Genomic DNA, 12,781 nt, shown 5'->3' on the forward strand with positions numbered 1-12,781 from the left:
AACACAAATACACACTCCCCTGGGGGGAAGATTCCCAGGCACTGACTAGACCAGAGACAGGCAACCTATGGCACGCGTGCCAAAGGCGGCAGGTGAGCTGATTTTCAGTGGCACTCACACTGCCCGGGTCCTGGTCACCGGTCCAGGGGGCTTTACATTTTAATTTAATTTTATATGAAGCTTCTCAAACATTTTTAAAACCTTATTTACTTTACATACAACAATAGTTTAGTTATATATTATAGACATATAGAAAAAGACCTTCTAAAAATATTTAAATGTATTACTGGCATGTGAAACCTTAAATTACAGTGAATAAATGAAGACTCAGCACACCACTTCTGAAAGGTTGCTGACCCCTGGACTAGACCAAGAAGAAATGGAGGTTTCTGTCAAGGGTTACACCTGGATAGCTCGATGGAAGAGCTTTGTAAAACTTTGGGAATGTAACCCCAAGCCTGGCAGAATGTGCTGTGTCCAAGGGATCAATACAACTCTCCCATCAGGTTCACCGAAGTTTTGCTGAAGGGTTTCAAGCAAGGCTAGGCTGAGTTATGGTTTCACCTGAAAATCATGTAAATCTCAGCAGATTCTGTCATGGATGTTCCTGGGAATTTAGACTCCACAGCCAAATACAGAGCTGAATTTCACTGCTTGTCTTCATCTCTGAAATGGGCTGATCTCACACCTCAGAACTGAAGATCCCCACAGCTGGGGCTCAGAGGGGGAAGGACTTCAAAATCCAGAGCTGAATTTTGAAGTTTGGTCCTCACCTCTGCTTCCAGCGGTTGGAATGCACCAAGCAAAAACAGACAGGTTACAAGCAGGTGCAAGAACTGAACAAAGGAAGATTTGGGTGGGTGGAAAGCAAGATCAGGGAGATAAGAGGATTCACTGTTAATTACCAAAAAAAAAACAAAAAAAAAACCATTGGTTGGCAGCCTGAGATCACTCTATTTTGCAATCCTCTTCACTCATTGCTCCTCCTATTGCTCAGAAATTAGCTAGAACTTTAAGCACAATCTGTATTTATCCATTTCTAGAGCATCCAACACCATGGTTATCTAGATGACTTCCATAAACACGCAATCAAAATGACACCCCCCCCCCCGAGAACAGCCACATATCTCCAAAAGCACAAAACACCATTAATTCAAATAAAACATAGAGACTTAAGGAGACAAAAGAGCAAAAGGTTTATTGTTTCGTGTCCAGCACAAACACAGTTGTATTATTTGCTCATTACAAGGACTGATACCTTTATTTTAATATTTTTCTATAATATGGTGAACCCTGAACTCACAATTACCTGAGAACTGCAGTCACCTGTTGTAATAGCCAATGCCATAACAGCTTCCTTAGTAAGTCACCTTGTATTAAGCAGCCACGAGTCTGATGTTGTTACTAGCCACCTGTTGACTCACTGAAAATTTATTGCGAGCATCCTACTAGGATACGTGGAAACCAAAAGCCTATAATACAGTCCGTAAAGTGCAGCATACAAGGAAGTATTGTAGCTATGGTTTATTCTAGATTGGGTTATTGTGTTGTTTTGCACTGCTTTATTCCGACGAGAGGAAAAAAGAATGGGGGGGGCGTCAAAATCTTGTTTCTGTTTTTCATCAAAGTTTCACTATCAGTAAAGTTTTTGAACCCTCTGCCCATTTCTAAGGTATCGCAGCATGTAAACAACCAGTCCATTTGGTGGACACCATTACCACATGCCTTAGTGGGGCTGATTTCCTCTGGAAACCTTTGTGAAATGTGTGAGGTTTATTTGGATGTTGTATTAGGGACAGGTAAACCAGCTCAAGAATGTTTAATTAATTCCCCCTCCCCAACCATGCACACACTCCCGCTTGAATAATAAAAGACACAGAGCATGTTACACCTTCACGAGAATCCAACCCCAAATCCTCCATCTGCAAGACACCACCAGGATTTGCCCCAGCAGAAGGGTCTTTCCCCAAAGTCTATCTCTGATCTCTCAAAAATCTGATTTCGTCAGCATACCATGATTCTTCCCCATATAACAAAGAATCCCTGAGTGCAGAATTCTCCCTATTTCATATCATGAGAACCTTCCCCAGTGAGACACAACAGCTGGACAAGCATAGCGTATGCCCCTTTAACTCTAAGTGCTTTGCTGATTATTAAACAATACTTATTTATGCTTGAACATTCTGGGTCATATTTATTTTGGACAGTGGACACGTCTCTGATGCGCTATGAAAACCAGAAGCTATGTAATGAGAGAGATAACAAACTTTCTGACCTACAGTTTGAAAAATACCATCCACAAACAGGAATTCTCACTGTGCAGCACACAAAACTGAGAGATGTTGCTGTTCCTCTGGGAGACTTTCTTTGCACTGCTGGGTCTCTGCACCGTTTGATCTCGGTTATCAGCCATGTTGGTAGAGTGATATCATCTTGGAGAGAATTGACATTTTTTAAGAATACTGCCAGCACCATCTAGCATGGCTCTGGGACCCTTAGCTCCTTGCCAGGACATGGCACAGGAATTATTCTTCAGATCAGCATAGAATTGGTGGACAAGTAGATTCATTTTTCCTAATTTTGAACCTGTTTGGAAGTTTGACTCCAGCTCAAACATTCTGGAGTTTGCAGCCTGCTTAGGAGAGACTGAAAAAGGGAACAGAGAAAAACTAAATAGACTCTATATACTCGATATAGTTCATCTACTTGTACTAATTCAGATTCTATGGGGTCCTTCTATCCCTACTACACAGGTTAGATCATTTCCCATTAGTTAACTTTCTTCTAAACTAAATCATTCTTGAGAAGGAAGGAAGGAGAAAAGACCTAGATAAAATACAAGAAAAATAGTTGTGAATTACAAATAGTTTGCAAATGCAGAACAACCCTGAAAATGACTTCAGGAGATTAAATCCTTCAGATATGTGAGATTTTCCCTCCCTATACTTTGAGAAATCTTTCAGTAGGAGCAGGGAGATTACTGCAAATATAATGCTTGGAAATTTTTACCAAATCCACTTTTACCAAATCACCTTTGCAGGTTAATAAGTTTAATTTGCTGAACATTTCCTCCACACACACACCCTCCCCTCAAAAATGTCAGTTTTTACTAAATCTGCCATGCTTCAGGCAAAATACTGATCCTATAGGGACAAAATTTTGAATTCAAAATTCCAAAACTACTGAAGTTTTTCTCTATGAAATTTTACAGTGTGTGTGTGTGCGTGTGAGAGAGAGAGAGAGAGAGAGAGGGAGGGAGGGAGATGGAGAGAGATAACGTCAAATAAAAAGCAAAGACCTCTGTTTACATGTGGAGGGTGGGAGGGTTGTTATAAATATTGTGGAAAGCTCTACATTCTCTTTGGAATCCTAATAAAAGTTCTCTCCTGCTGTCTGAAGGCCCAGCACTGAAACACTCCCTTAGAAATGGAATCCCTAAAAACCCTGGGGTCCAGTGAACACATACCCTGATACCTTCAGATAGAATTAGGATTTGGAACATGATGCTCTTGTGGATACAGGGACGGATGGTGATTCAGGAGATTGGGGTTCTGTACCTAGCTCTGCAACAGTCCTCCAGTGTCACCTTGGGCAAGTCACTTAGTTTCCGTGCCCGTCTTTCCCCATTTATAACATGAGTTACTAGTATTTCCCTGCCTCATGCAAATGATGTGAAGATACATTTCTTAGCATATGGGAAGCACTCAGATACTATCATGATGAATACCACAGGAAAGCCAATAAATAAATACTAATAAGCTGCTTGTTATGATCTACCCATTCTGACTTGCCTTTACTCTCATAAAAAAGAATAGGGTCTTCCCCTTTAAGTCACTATTACCAAGCAACAGTTGTTCACACTTGAACATACTGCATCAGTTTTATTTTGGACACAGGACACTGGTCACCTGCCTGTATGTTTTGTTCCTTGACACTCAGAGGCTCTGTTGTCAGACAGTGTGAAAAATACTAGCCACAAACTGAAAATTCTCAGTGTGTCACAAAAATAAGACAGAGGTACTTCTGCAGCACACGCCCTGCTGCATTTATTCAGTTCCTTATGGGAAGAAGCAGTGTCTTTCCTCACAAATAAACTGATAATGAGAGGTACTCAGTATCTGCAATTCAGAGTCGCAGATGCCCAGCACCTATCAGGACTGGCCAAAACTAAGTCTAATCCTTAGTCTCCCAAACCAACATTGTGAAGTGAGAAAGGAATAAATTTTAACACCAAATGCAACCTTTGCTGTCCATTCAGACAGGAGGAGGGATCTTATTATTCACTAGTCAAAGCTAATAAAAATACATTGTTACATCCCCAGCCAGTCAGAAACCAGCCTGCATAATTAAGTGTACAACTTGACCTTTACAAATAAGCTGGTATTTTCTTGGCTGAAGATTTCAATGAGTCTGTCGTCTAAGTCAATAAGAATCAAGCAGGTCAATAATGGTATAGTAGGCAAATGCCACTCTCTTGCACCCGTCCTTGTTAGATACTTGTTAGATACCGTGACAGTCTTATTTGGGATGCTACAAACATAGTGATTACAGGGGAGCATTATCATAAGATCAATGTCTCCTGCACTGTTTCCCACAAATGGCTGGGAATTTAATTAGCCTTTATCCAGTCACAAAGCTTTGTAACAGTGACACCAGATCTTAAAGACACATTGCTCAACATGTCTAGCCTGAAACAAAAGTACAAGTGTACATGCTATACAAGATCAAATAGGTACTGACCTTAGAACTGGAATGAGGGAATATACACTGTCCCTGGAAGTGGTCTGTGCAGAATATAGGTGCAATGTATGTACTGCATAAGGCCACCTGATCCTAACCCTAAAACCATGCGCACTGGCCCTAAACACACAGTCTGACCCTAGCACTCAAATACATGTTTAAGGTCCACTATATCCCACCTCTAGCACCAGAACTCAAACCCCATAGGCTCTACAACAAAGCCAGAAATGGGCTTGAACATAGTCCATCTGGTGCTTTCAAACTTGAAATAAATAGAAAGCATATTGAACACATTTAGTATTGTTTTACCCATATGTTTCTGAACATTTAGTAACTCACAAAGTGGTTTAAAGAGGCTGGAGTCCAACAAAGCTTTCTGATTGGATGTGAGTGATGTCACATTCCAGTCAACAATACCTAACAGGCACCTGTGCCCGACTGGATCCTTCCTTTGAAAAACAAATATTTCCTGTATCAAGAAACATGAAAGGCTTATGGTTGTGCATTAGTCCGAATGGATTTGGCATATCTTGAGTAGTTAAAAGCATTTAACCTTTGGCCTCATTCACTGTAAAAAAAACCCCAAAAAACCTTCAGTTGCCACCCAAAAATCTCTTCATTATGGCATTCCCTGCTCAATTAAAACAAATTCTTCTGTGTGGCTCTTATGTATTTGTTATTGCAGTGACATACTTAGTCCTTTCCTTTTAAGGTAAGCTCTTTGGAACAGGATCTTTGTCCAAATGAAAGAAGATAGTTGAGTGTTTCAAAGGTCATCAGCCACAAAAATGAGACCACCTGGTCTTATTCACATGATCACGAATCTCAACGCCTTCCAATACCAATCCATCAAATAGATGGCAGCAAAACAAAAACCTCGGTCTCCAAGAGCTTGGGCCCTCACTTGAGCTGTTTTCTCTGTGTCGTATTTAGATCGCAAGTGCCTTGCAGCTTGGACTGCATCTTGTTTGGGGCTTGTACAGCACCGTGCATAACTATGCTGCTCAATACATCTCAAGTGCATGGTGCCCAGTTCTGCTCACAGTTGCACTATAGTGAATCCAGAGCAAATTGATTAATGTCATGATATCCTCTGGATTGCACTAGTGCTACTGAGACCAGAAACATGCCCATCAGCAGAAGTAAAGGCCAGTCATTCAGAGCCCCTGCAGCAAGAACATAACCCCACATCTTGCCCTAAGGTCAGCCATTGCTTAATTCTGACACTTAGCTAGGCTACCTTCTATGGTGAATTTCCCTAGAAACTTGCGTCAGTTTTCAGACCCCATACACAGTTTGCAGGAGCCAAGTAGCGACTCATTCCAACTCTCTCTGAATTTCCTGTACCTGTATAGCACTTTCATAACAGGTCACAGCTCACAGCACACACAATTAAATCACAGGAGAACCAGCTTGTGAGTACAAAAGGTCTTTGAACAGCACATTCTTTCCTATTCAGCTAGAATATCTGCTTCACTAGCTCAGGTCAGTAGATTGTTCTATTTAAGCTAGCCAGGCACATAAAGCAATATATACACCAGCTCTAGGAGAGACCCAAGGCATATTGCAGGGTGCCTGAAAATGCCATCAGGTATTGCTGTGCCCCGTCAGGATAATCCACGTCAAAGGTGTACCCAGTTCTCCTGGCTGTCCTTAGCGGTTTGAGTATCCTTTGCCTTTATTCCACCCAGGAAAACACCTGGTGTTCCATTCAGGTGTAACAAAATCCACGGTTACAAACACATACCACATACTAAACTATATGCAGGCAGCATCAGGACTCTGGGTCCACAAACACAAGCCTCTATCAGCTGAGCTAAAGACTCTTTGGGGTACCAGTATTAGGGCTCACAACCTTCCTAGGCTTCATATTCACATATGCACAAGCAGCTGTAGTTACATTCCATCAGTCAAGTGCAGTGCTGTACACAGGGCCGGCGCTACCATTTAGGCAGCCGAGGTAATCGCCTAGGGTGCCAGGATTATTGAGGGGGTGGCATCTTGCCAGAGGGGCGGCAGGCGGCTCCGGCTGACCTGACGCAGGCATGCCTGCAGAGGGTCCGTTGGTCCGCGGCTCCGGTGGAGCTGCCACAGTCATGCCTGCGAATGGTCGGCTGCTCGCACGGCTCCGGTGGACCACCCGCAGGCATGCCTGCGGCAACTCCACAGGAGCCATGGACCAACGGACCTTCCACAGGAATGCCTGCGGCAGCTCCACCGGAGCCGCAGGATCAGCGCGGGGGGTGGCGAAATGGCCATGCACATAGGGACCGAGAAACCCTGGCGCCGGTTCTGGCTGTATAGATATTCATTAAACCAGTAGTACATGGCCTAAGCTTACCAGAGGATAAATGTTCTTCCAGGCTAACAAACCCAGAAATTAACCTAGATGATGACCTGTAAATATCTGCTTTATCCTCTGAGCAAAATATGCATTTTGTTTTATTATATTTTTTTACTGAAGTGTTTGAGTTTGAAGTAAATTCTTGTTCCCGCTTCTTTCTTTTGGCTTCCTGAGTTACATATGTGCCTGAAATCAGCCCTGCCTGCTCCCGAGTTCTCAGATACTTAGAGTTTAGACTTTACATCTTAGAGTTCACCACTGGACCAAAACCTAGCCAACGCCTTATAAAGCTCTTCCCCTACACCTCCCAAACGCTAAGGAACAGCGGCCAGCGGAGAGGTTTGTAGAAAACCAAATGCTTTGACAGTAGCTTGAAATGACTTCTGTTCACAATCGTCCCCTTAACAGAAGCAAGCAACACAGTTTCAGACCAAGCTAACAAAATACAGGGCTTCATGGGACCAAAGGAGAGAGAAACATAGGGATTGTCTGACTGGATCAGACCAGTGCTCCATCTAATCCAGTATCTTGTCTCGAAGTGGCCAGGATCAAATATTTCGGAAGAAGCCACAAGAAACCCCTCTGAGGTCCCTTCCAACCCTAATCTTCTAAGATTCTATGAAACTAAGAAATGGCAGTTCTCGTTTCCTCCTCTCAGGAAAGTTTCTCCTTCACACCCATAGGTTAAAGCGTGCCTAATTTTCTGAAACATCCTCCCCCTCTGTCTGTGGCATTAGTCCAAGTACCAATTGCTGGACTCACTCCCTTTTCCTGCACAGAGTAGAGGTAAGCAGAGCACTGCTGAGTACTGCACAAAACCCTGACAAAAGAAAAAGTGCTTGTAAGAGAACCATCACTCACTGTATTATGCTGCACAAGGCAAAACGGAAACTTTTATAACTTCCTCTCAACTCCCAGGAGCTACAGAACTATGGAAGGACATAGAAGGTTCCTGCCTACAATGGGTAAACTCATTTTATAATAAGTGTTCTAGAAACTGCTTCATAAATACCACTCCTGTCCATCATCTCTCTGTTATTCACAATCTCAGCAGCTAGGCCATTAGAGCCTATTTCCTAAATTAGATAAACGCTTGAGGAAGAGTGTCATTTCTCTTGATGATCTTCCCCTGAACGAGGCTATTGGGGAAATGCTTCAGGGACAAGTGAAAACCTCCATGCTAGTTGGCTGTGTCATCCAGTTCACGCCCTATGCTGCTACTTACAGAAATAAACCTCTGCAGCAAGGAGTGTATCTTTGTGCAGTCATTTGCCACGTGTGCAGCACATCATGCAACTAGGAAATGTGCCCAATGCATGCATATAGCATACAATAACTGTGTGTGTACTGTGCATGGACATGCCTATGGCATAAAACTCATATACCTATATGCTTCCTGTATGCAGCAAAGATCACATATATACATATGAATGTATACAGTGCATAGGCATGCCTGGGATTAACACATGCCACAAAGTAGCTGTATGTGCAATGCAGTTGCCATATGGATACTATATGTTTGTCATATATATGTAGCACATATTGCATATAGTATGCATATATGAAGTGTTCATGCTGCATGTATGAAACAAACAGTACTCACATGTGTACTATATTTGCCACGTTAGACAAAGCACATATTGCATTTATGTTGGGTATAGTAGAGAGATAACAGACAGTATGTCACATCCATTACAGGCACCGTCTGTACAGGGTAAATGCAGGGCCGCCCAGGGGGTGGGGAGAGTGGGGCAATTTGCCCCGGGCCCTGCAGGGCCCCCCCACGAGAATATAGTATTCTATAGTATTGCAACTTTTTCTTATGGAAGGGGCCCCTGAAAGTGCTTTGCCCCAGGCCCCCTGAATCCTCTGGGCGGCCCTGTCTCTTTCCTACTGCATATTTGTATTTTCCCAAGACATTCATTTAAAACTCCTCTGCTGAAACTAATGATCCCTGCGATATAATATATACTCAGTGAGTTGCATTGCTAATGTAAGATGAGATTTAGCTTGCCTTTCAACTAGGTATGGGTAGGAAGGAGGAAAGAGAAATGTATATATCAGGACATTCAGTGATACCACCCCATCTATTGCGGCTTGCATAGCTTCTTTGGGACCACTCACATGAGTCACAGAAGTTCCACTAATGCTGGCTCACTGGTTGTAATCTAGCTCCATAATGATAGTGACCAAAAATCTTTACCATCTGTCCCCAGTGGGTGTCTCACATGAAATCAACTGGCGGCCTCAATCCAATTCCTAATGGCCCAGAGTCCATATCCCCTAAAGCCACCTCCATAATTATCACTAGCTAATACCCCCACTGTGAGACTCAGCAAAGCACGGTCAACAATTTTAGAGAGTGCCCCACCAAGGTGAGGGCTGAGGCATGCGGTGGGGACTCTTGCGCTAGCAGTGGCAGTGCTGTGCTTTATCTGTTTCATCTGTCCTTGGGGCTAGCACTCCAGCATCTACCACAACCAACGAAACCAATATTCAGTTCCTCCTTTTTCTTGTGTGTGCCTTTCAGTAGAAGAGCAGTGGCAGCACATGCAAACTGGTAACATATCTTCATCTCTTTTTGATTCCTAAGTGGTGTCAGAAAATACTACTTCACACTTAAAAATTTTATTAGGATGGTGTTTTAAAAAAAAGTGAACGGTAGAGAGGTTAAGCGTAGGAGTTTCTGGTTATCAGGGAATAAGGTACAGATTATCAAGGGGTGAGAAATTCAGTTTAAGATTGGATGGCATAAGGAATACATAACCTGCAATATCCCTGATGGAGGGTAAAAGGTTAACGGGTCAAAGTACAGACATTGAGATATGAGGGTTTGTTGTTCATATAAGGGTTATGTTCGGGTGTGAAGTATAACGAGTGGATATGATGATGAGGATGGATTGAACCTCATTTGATGAGATTTAACGTTCAGTGATTTTATGGTTCCAGTTCATATGGTCCAATGGAAAAGTCTCTCGGTCCCTTTCTCGTAGTTGATGCACAATGATTCTACTCAAGGCATATATTGGATTTTCCTAATGCTAATGGGTTTTATGTGTGAGCACAAGAGGAGAATTTCCCCCATACATCATATTTTATATCCTGTAAATGGTTTCTCAACAATTCCCTTAGGACTGCAAGCAACACAAAAAGACTTAAGTAGGCAGAACAGTCTGAGAAGGCTTAATACTGCGTGACTGCCAGAAAGGCGAAATGTGGCTCTAGCAGAGGACTGGGTATCAGGGCTTCTTGGTTCCAATCCCAGTTCTTCCACAGATTCTTGAGAGAAAGGCATTTCACAACTCTGTACTCCACTTTCTCAATCTGTGAGAAGGGGATAAAGATACTTGCCTACTTTACAAGGGGCATAAAAGCTTAATTACAAAATGTTTGTACATCATGTTGAGATCCTTAGATGAGAGGCAAAATACACAGTCCAAGGGCTTGACACACCCCTCTGAGCCAGCAGGGATGAAAATTGCATGAACCAGAAGGGGCAACTGCAATGGAAATCAAACCTTGTTGCTCAGCTGGGACACATCAGATAAGTCACACGGATATTGTTAGTGTTCCCTGAATGGATTGGGGAGCATAAATGAATATAAGTAATAAATTTAAAAACCCATTTCTGCAAACATTTGCACACAGAACGTGGAAATTAGCATTTCATGAGTATTCAGGTCAGTAAAATGTGATCACTTGAATCTTCATAGAAAATTGACAGGAGGCGCATGGAGCCTGGTCAAAGCTAATTCGTTTAAAAATTCTAACAATTTTTAAATGGGCTTGTTTTGCATTATTTGCCCAGCACTTAACCTTCAGCTAGCATGTCCAATAATAGCATTATATATTGTATACTAGGCTAATTTCCTCTCTCTCAGGCAGTTGAACTTAAACTTGCGGGCCCCATGTCAAAGGAAAATCTGCTTCAATTGTAGCTTATATTAGCTGCTTTAATAATGAAGGCCGGGGGGTGGGGCGACTCCTGGGCAAACATCTCTCTCAGTATCACCAGCTACTAAGCCTAACCCTCATAAGTGAGGAAATGGATGAATTCTTTTAACTCTAATGTTGAAGGGCTTAGATCTAATGTTCAAATGCCCGCCTAACCCCTGTGCCATGATAATGAATGCAGGCAGGACCAGCATAGTGCCATGGGAAGCAAATTGTAACCTGCAGTGACTTTAAAAAAAAAAACCAAAAACCAGCAACTGCCAGGATTTTCTTGCCCCTCAAAAGGTGTTTTATTAAGCACACAAGATCTCGCTGTCAGTGTGATTACTTAGCATGTAACAGCGTCTACCATGGACAGGGAAGAAAACAGCTAGGCTCCAGGAGTGAGCATTGGTCCACAACTCCAGTCCTGGCTCTGCTGCTGGGTGACCATAGGCAGGTCATTTCACCTTTCTGGGCTTGTTTCCTGATCTGTAAAATGGGGATATTGACCTCTGTGGTAAAGTGCTTTGAGATCTACTGATGGAAAGTGCTACATAGAAGCTAGGTATTGTTATTTGCTATCTATATCCGAGCAGCAAGTAAAGGTGTCAGCACTTTGGGGCAGGGCCCATCTTTTTGTCCTGGTCCATGACGAGGGGCTCCTAGGAGCTACTGCAATACAGATAATAATAAAGAAGGATTGAAGGCAAAATCCTTGATCCCAACATCCTTGAACTTTGGAAAAGCTCAGACCTGGATGGTTCCTGTCCCCCTCTTAGATGCCAATGTTAAGTTGGTATCTGAAGTTGCCTACAGGGCAGAATCTCAAATGCATTTTACAACTCTGTTCCCCTGGCCATAAGGGCTGTGCTATAAGTGCGGCCTCTGCTACTGAACACTTAACATTTGCCATCAGATAGTGGGGTCAAGAGTTACTGGTATATGAGTAAGCTCTTCACATTGGATCCAGGTCCCCTTTCCCAATCCACTCCTGCCTTCTGAACCTCCCCACTCACTCTCTGAGAGATTCCCTATAACCAGGTATGGTAGGAGTGGGGGACAGCAAAGGTATCCTCTACCAATGAGATCCTGCTGCTTTCTAGTGGTTAAATAGCTGCAGGCAGTAAAACTGTTTAAAATAAATAAGTTTTGATGTATTTGAAGTAGATTTTAAAAATAAACCAAAAACTATGGCTCCTCTTTACCGACAGTGTTACATATCTCTGGGAGCAGAGGATGACATTTTATGGGAAATAGTATAATCCTGATCTTGCCAGGTGCTGAACATCCTCAGCTCCCATTAAAGTCGGCAGGAACTGAACGCACTCAGCACCTCACAGAATATTACCCTCCTTTGTGAGTAGCCTGCATATTGCAGTCTGTTCACAAACATGCCGTGACCCTCTTTCATCCAAGAGTTCTACGAAGTCTATCTCACAGAGCAATAGTGCAGAGCTATCTGCAATCTCACCATCTTTTCTCAGCCAAGCATCTTGGTGTACTTCCCATGATCTTAAAGATTTTCTTGACCTATGGCCTGTGGAGTTGGTTTCTTTAACATGTTCCAACTCCTGACTTTTGAGTTCTTCAGTATCAACAATGTCACTACTTATCCAGGAACTAAAGTCCTCCCTGCTTATTACAGTTTTTCCACTGGATATTTTGATCCCAGCAGGTGGGATTATTTATATGTTTCTTGCTTCAGGGTACAAGATGTTCTGAAGTGATATCAGATGCACTTGCAAAAGAGGGAAGGTTATG

At 42.7% G+C, this 12,781-nt stretch overlaps 1 protein-coding gene across 6 annotated transcripts in view; it reads right to left on the reverse strand.

The window, feature by feature from the left end:
* Nucleotides 1-12,781, reverse strand: part of GRAMD1B (GRAM domain containing 1B) — a 378,746-nt gene that overhangs the window by 146,640 nt on the left and 219,325 nt on the right. The gene's annotated exons all lie outside the window — the stretch shown is intronic.

The sequence above is a fragment of the Gopherus flavomarginatus genome, chromosome 13, assembly GCF_025201925.1.
Source record: "Gopherus flavomarginatus isolate rGopFla2 chromosome 13, rGopFla2.mat.asm, whole genome shotgun sequence".
Taxonomy (NCBI): Eukaryota; Metazoa; Chordata; order Testudines; family Testudinidae; genus Gopherus; species Gopherus flavomarginatus.